Below are 6,000 nucleotides of genomic sequence, written 5' to 3' on the forward strand. Positions count from 1 at the left end.
GTGTTCAGAGAATAGAGTACAGGGCCAGCACTTCCACAGCATCATGACTGTGTTTTATATCTTGCATACAAAACTGCCTTGACCTTGTCTCTTCTTACTCACAGTCATGTAGCATCTTTGTGACAACTGGCAATAATTTCTGATGTGAAAAATAGTTGTAGGAATTTCAGTAATGCATTTGTGGTTGGATGGTGCTCTGATTTAGCAGATTAAAATAAGAGCAAATAATAAAGAGTAGCCAGCCACTTCCATGTAGTGTCAGTTCCAGGCACTATACTTTGAGTCCCACTGTTACGTGGTTAACAATTTACCTCTCGCCTTCCCCAGTGTTCGAAAAGTGTAATCAGCTAGTCCTTTCACTTGATCCAGTTCTGTATCAGGGAAGAAAAATGTTTCACAGTAATAAACTGTGCCTGGCAGTTTCCATATGTCAGAGCCAGGTTTATTTTTTTTAATATTTAAGTGATTTTTAAAATTAATTGGGAAATTTGTAATAAATAACTTGTCGTACATGCTTGTCTTACAGATTTATAGACTGGCTTTTATTGTAGGAAAATGTTTTAAGACATGCAAAACCAGAATATTGTTTGGGGTATTTTAAGAGTTCAGTGGATGAGTAATCAGATAAAAGTAAATAGAATCATTTTAGGTGTCTCTTTTCCTGTTAATGCACTTCATGCTGCTCAGATTGCCACATTCTAGAGTTTTCCCAAGGGTCTTAGAGTGATTGAAATTTCAGGTAGGTTATGAGTCTTAGTTTATGTTTTTATGTAGCTCTTCCTTTCTATGTCTGTTTTTGTGTCCTGTTTTCCCTACGGTATTTTTAGATCTTTAGTTAATATTGTAATGAATTCTGTTCTAGAGTAGATTTTTGTTCCAATAATGATATAGTCCTTTTCTTCACAACTTCCATTCTCTTTAAGAAACCTTTTGAACTCTTAAGTTTGATATGTAAAACCCCCAGGAAATTGCCATCTTGTAAATAAAATGTCTATTTTTTTCTCTTTTGAAAACATCATCTACGCCAAACTTCCATTGAAAGTCAGTATTGGGATTTCTTAGAGCTATTAGGTTAGTTAAGGAACATTTGGGTTTTTTCTTAGCTGTCACCTGCTAGGAACTCCCTCTGGTATTTCTGAACTATCAGTACTTCTTGGGAGTTTTTATCTTAGATACTCATCTCAGTGTATTCCATTTATTGAGGGCAAAAAAGAAATCAGAGGAGTTTTACTTAATAAAGTGTGATCTTTTCTCCCTGAAAATTACTATTTGGAATCAAGACTTACATTTCCGAGTGTATCTTAAATGAAGAACATTGTAGTTCATAATTTTTAATTGAAAATTTGTGAGCTCTTGTAAGTTGAGAGCTTTAGTTTTGGAGGGTTTTTTTCTACAAGAAAACAGACTAGATTTATTCTACATACAAGGATGTTTTCGGACTCAGCCATTTTCAGTTATTGATTGCTGTGTATTACACAGAAAACACAAATGTTTCTTTCTGGTCCTAGATACCTTCCCTGTTCTTAAGGGCAATAGCGTGTCAGTATGACCCTGTTGTCTCTCAGATCTTGGAAAGGCTGTAGGAGGAAGCTCTTTCTTTGCCTCATTAAGGAAGGTTACTTTAAATTTTACCTCCAGAGACTTGTGTAGTCAGGATTCTGGCTGCATGCTGCTGCAATTTTGAGGCAGAAATTTCAGTCTGTACAATGTCTTTTCAAGTCAGCTGTTAATTTCCACTGTTAACTAGAGCATCACAGTTACTGAAAGTTCTTCTAGTGTTCTTGCATGAGGGGTCTCATGCCCCTCTAACTTTTTCTTTTTTACTGGCCTTTGATTTCTTGTCTTCTTTTTTTTGCCCTTTTCTCTGCACATGCCTCTGATTTTTACTGCAGTTGTGCTGCTGGTGTTACTGTGTGATACAGGTAGGATCTCTAATACATATTATTAGGGCTTCTCTAGATTTAGTTCATGTCCCTAAGTGCTGTGGGTTTTTTTGCATAAGGTTCTGAGTTGATCAGGATCTGAATAAGAAGCAATTTGACAATTAAAAGAGATTAAGTGACATTAGTATAGTCAGATTTCACACACTTGTCAAAGAGCCAGTTAGAGGGCAGAGGAGTGCATTAGCATTATAAGAAGGGGGGGGAAAAAAACCCTCCAGACTTCAGAGTAGAAATAGCCTATGCCACAGAAAGAGGAGATTATCCAGTACATAGTTATTTTCCTGCAAACCAAGTAATTAGTCTTCAAAACAGAAGGTGATATATCACAGCAGTTCATTTGCTACAATTTAGTTGTAGCGTGTGGATTGTCTTCAGCTTTGTGCTAAGTTCCCATCACTTCCATAGCCCAAACATAGCCATTCCTTCAGAGTACCTTGAATAACATCTTGTTTAAGAGTTGGATCTGATGAGTAGTCAGCAGGATTCTCTAGCTGATGCACCTGTTCTTAAGGCAAAGACATTTCTTAAGAATTTCTAAAGCAAATACAGGGTTGAATTACTAAACAAGTAATTAGAGTATGATTTATTCTGTTTCCTGTCACAGTAAAAACATCACTAGGGAAAAAAATGAAGACACAAAATAATGTAAACACATATAAGAGAATGATTCTGTGTTCTCAGTTCTGGTGATGGGCAGCCTCTGGTTTAATTGAGAAAAAACTTGGTCTGAAATAGTGTTGGAATGTAACATCAGAATTCCAGAGGAACCCCTGGCTCTTGGGCATTTTCACTGTCCAGCATGACAGAGTGGTTCAGCCTATGGGCTTGCCTAATCAGGGAGATACCAGCTACCAGAGAGGCTGCAGGAGTAGAATTCTTATTTTACAGGAACAGCATCTTGTAAAATTTTGGTATCAGAAGGCTTTGCACTCTTTGAATAAACTCAAGGTAATAGTAAAATGAATCTTTAATGCTCAGAAAAAAAAAATTAAGGAAAAAAATCTGTATTTAGAGTTAGATACAAAGAAATTGCATGGTAACACACCTTACAGTTGCATTTCACCTGGAGGTGGTCTGTGTCTGTCACTGAGCTAAATACCCCCTCAAGTTCTGGTAGCTCCCAGGGCAATTTATACTCTCACAGAGTAGGGTTTAGCCCCTTGAGACAATCCAGGCTGTTCTAAGGCTTTCACTTACTTGGATGGGAAAGATCATGATGTGGAGGAAGGTTTTCCTTGTGTTCAATTCTAGGTCTGTTTTGTAACGCTCACTCCTGATTCTTGATTCAGATAGCAGCTCATATCTCAGTTGATGTCTCCACTGTTAATGGAGTCCTTGCCAAAGCAGCTGAGGCATTTATTTTTAATGATGCCTTTGGAATGCTGCTTCTTCCTGGATGGACTTAGGAAGTCTTAATACTCCTATGATAATAAACAGAATTCCTTGTTGTCAAGGCAGAACATAATGAGGAACCTAAGGTTTTTTTTCTCCTGATTGTTGTAGGCCACTTAACCTGTTGTGAATTACTTCTTTTCATCCAATTGGCAACATGATTTAAGCAATTGAGCTGTCCTACAGGTTTAACTGTAGCACTTAATATTTTCCAGCATATGTTATGAATCATGTTTTGCACAAAGATAGGATGGAATAATGAGGAGCATTTAAGCCAACATTTTTTTTTGAATATTTGACTTAGCTAAGACTTTCTGAAGTGCCCACAGCAAGCAGCCATCACCTAAATAAACCTCAAAGCAAGATCCAGTCAGCAATCCTTGGTGAGATCCACATGAAATTATAGCAAGACAATCTGAGGAAGGAAGGAATCAAATAGGAAGGGTGGACTGGAAAGAATTAGCAAGGTAGTATCTCCAGGTTTTTGGTTACTGTGGAAGAGTCTTGAGGAGTAGGAATTCCTGAACATTGGAAAGAGACACTGCTGCTCATGGAAGTACCTGCATTACTTAGCTCCAAAGCAACAAAAAGTCTTACAAATCAGTAGTCGTGGTTGTCTTCTGTGATTTTATTGAAGACCTGCTGTTAGAACTCATCTTTATCATACTGAATCCGAGTGAATCCTGGCAATATGAGTACTAACCATGAAAATGTTTAGAATACAAATCCACATTTTAGTATATATTCAGAGGTAATTATAAGATCCATACCCTTTATGGAATTCTTTCTTTATATCCTTTTCAGATCCAGCTAGCAATCAGATATTTTTGAGGCTTGTCTTGGAAGTATCAATTGTGAGATTCTTTCCAAAATACAGGGAAGTTGTGAGGCAGTAGTTTTGAGCATATTTTTCAAGACAGGAATGGAAGATTCTTTTTCATAGTCTAGATAGTCCATATTTTCTTAATTACTTAATCAGAACGCTCGTAAATATTATTCTTCTGGATCAAATATTTGTGAAATGGCCAGAGGAGCATTTGCAGTTGTGCTAGCTAACTCCAGCAAGGGAGATGAAAATGCACTATAAATATTACTTGAGACAAACCTCTGTGGCAAGGTTGGAATGAAAGGGCTCATCTACCCTCTCAAGAGTACATTTGGTTCCAGACGAATGTTATCTTTGCTGAGAAGGAGTACGTTTGGAAACTGTTATTTTCAACTGCAAGATGTTATTCACGGCTCAGAAATCATCTCTCATTCAAATAGAATTTGCTCACTAAAATAGATTTGTAGTAGACAGAAAAGAATGTCAACCGATTCATACCTCATTCACTTCTTACTTCTTTTGAAATTGTTTTCAGAACATACTGAAATAAAACTGAACTTAGAAAAACTGCTTACACTGTCCCTATAAATATCTTCTAAATTCTTCATATGCCACAATTTCTACAGATGCATACGTTTGTTTTTTTTTTGGAACCACACTCATCCTTCCTGTATTCCTTCTGAACTGTCATTCATCCTATGTTTTTAGTAGCAATTAATCCCTTCATTTTGCATGGAGGACTTGAGTTTTAAGGTATTTCTATAATTTCTAAAAGTGGAAGAACCTTCTCGTGATCTAAAAATTAAAGTATTCAAAACAAGGTAAGGATTAGCTGTAATGTCTGTAGACAGTTTCCTGTCCCAAAGCTACTCAATACCAAGAACTGGGAAGGGGTTGAGAGGGAAACCACCACACACCACAATTCTTATGTAGATATGAGAGGTAGGGAAGTACAAATTACCTTAATTTTTCTAGAAAGTTTTCTTATTGGAATGAGTTCTGCTATCATGCTATTCTTTCAGCTTATTTCAGTAGTTCAGTGTTCCCCTGTATTTTGAAGCTATTCTCTGAGGAGAAATGTTAGGAAATTATTCTATATTCCTAAGCATAGCCCCGTCCTAAATACTGTATGCTATAAGGCTAAGGCGGGAAGGGATTTTTTTATGCCTAATTTTAATACCTTGCTGGGCTGTCAGTCTCATTGTAATTTTACATACACACACATGGACAGTAAAGTTTTCAGTGCTGTCAGTTAAGTGTATTATAAAGAAATCATACCTTAGCTATTGGCTATATTTCTGTTCTCACTTTTTTTTTTTTCAAATAAAAAGAAACACCAAAATTTTTCACAGTTGTGAAACAGATTTATGGAGTTAAATTTTGGTTACTTCATTCTCACATTTACAGAATTGTAAGACTTGTTACCATGTCATTTCAGGTTAGTGAAATCACAATAGCTTCTCACTGCCATTACTTGGCTTCATATTTTTAAACTTTAGAGACCACTCTCAGGCAGCTGGATGGGCTTTAAAATCTATGATTCACATCAGGCAGATTGCTAGTTTTCTTTGTATCATTTTTGAATTGTTTCAGTAGTTTCATGGTGGGAAAATACATTATTGCATTACTCTTAGAATAATTTGTTGGAATAAAACACTTGTCTTCTATTCTTTGTATCTAGTCGATTCTTCCTGCATTCCTTATTTAATTATCTCCTATGCTTATCTCCTGTGAGTAATGGGACACCCATGTAGCTTTGCTTGCTCTTGTGCTCTCTTTCCTGTTGTTGTTTCCCGTGGAAAATGTGGATCTGGTTTGTTTTACTTTGTGCATCTTCCT

General features: G+C 36.5%; 1 protein-coding gene across 1 annotated transcript in view; it reads left to right on the forward strand.

Annotated features, from left to right (window-relative positions):
- The window catches only part of ROCK1 (Rho-associated, coiled-coil containing protein kinase 1), an 83,402-nt gene that overhangs the window by 66,043 nt on the left and 11,359 nt on the right, over nt 1-6,000 (forward strand). The gene's annotated exons all lie outside the window — the stretch shown is intronic.

Source organism: Acanthisitta chloris, unplaced genomic scaffold (assembly GCF_000695815.1).
Source record: "Acanthisitta chloris isolate BGI_N310 unplaced genomic scaffold, ASM69581v1 scaffold2669, whole genome shotgun sequence".
NCBI lineage: Eukaryota > Metazoa > Chordata > Aves > Passeriformes > Acanthisittidae > Acanthisitta > Acanthisitta chloris.